The sequence below is a fragment of the Odontomachus brunneus genome, unplaced genomic scaffold (assembly GCF_010583005.1).
Source record: "Odontomachus brunneus isolate Ranch 3 - 2012 unplaced genomic scaffold, Obru_v1 Obru_scaffold_142, whole genome shotgun sequence".
Classification (NCBI taxonomy): Eukaryota; Metazoa; Arthropoda; class Insecta; order Hymenoptera; family Formicidae; genus Odontomachus; species Odontomachus brunneus.
Window position 1 is genome coordinate 142,302 of NW_022639592.1, and position 770 is coordinate 143,071.

A 770-nucleotide genomic window follows, 5' to 3' on the forward strand; every position below is an offset into this window, starting at 1 on the left:
CCTCAGCTCGGCCACTTCACCTCGGTCGCAACGGCGACTGTTCGCCGATCTCCCAACCAAGATGATGGAAGACCGTAGTTTTTCTAACAAACTTTCCCTAACCGGAACGTTATTCCACGACTGAATAATTGGTCGCCCTAAACAAGGCGGTTTGTTTTGTGTACGCTTCCAATTGCGCTCACTCTCTTCTCTGACCATTCCGGCAAGGGCACTCCTACCCGTCCTCACTCTTCACAATCTTCCTTTCAATTAGATTCCTTCCGAGGTGAAGTGGCCGAGCTGAGAGCTTTGGAAAGGGCTCGGGGCCAGCGTTCACATGACCTTACCGAATACTAGGTGTCCCATTTAAAAAAATCATCTTGACCTCCACGTGACCTCCACGGTACCCGTCAAGGTCAATCAGCGTAGCCCATTCGGTAGGTCTTATGGAGTCTTACAACTTTTATCCGAAACATTTTTCCATCATACTCACCGTTTGCGAAATAATCGACCGTGTCCAAACTTTTGCCATGCAAACACTAATACTCGCCTCAAGGTCACCGCCAGAGGGTTGGAAGAGCTCATGCCCAGGATTTTGGAAAGGGCTCGGGACCAGCTTTCACATGACCTTACTAAATACCGGGTGTCCCATTTAAAAAAATCATCTTGACCTCCACGTGATCTCCACGGTACTCGTCAAGGTCAAACAAGGGTGATCAGTTGATAGATTGGTTGAAACCTTACAACTTTTGTATTTAACATTTTCCTCTAACTCCTATAGTTTCCGAGAA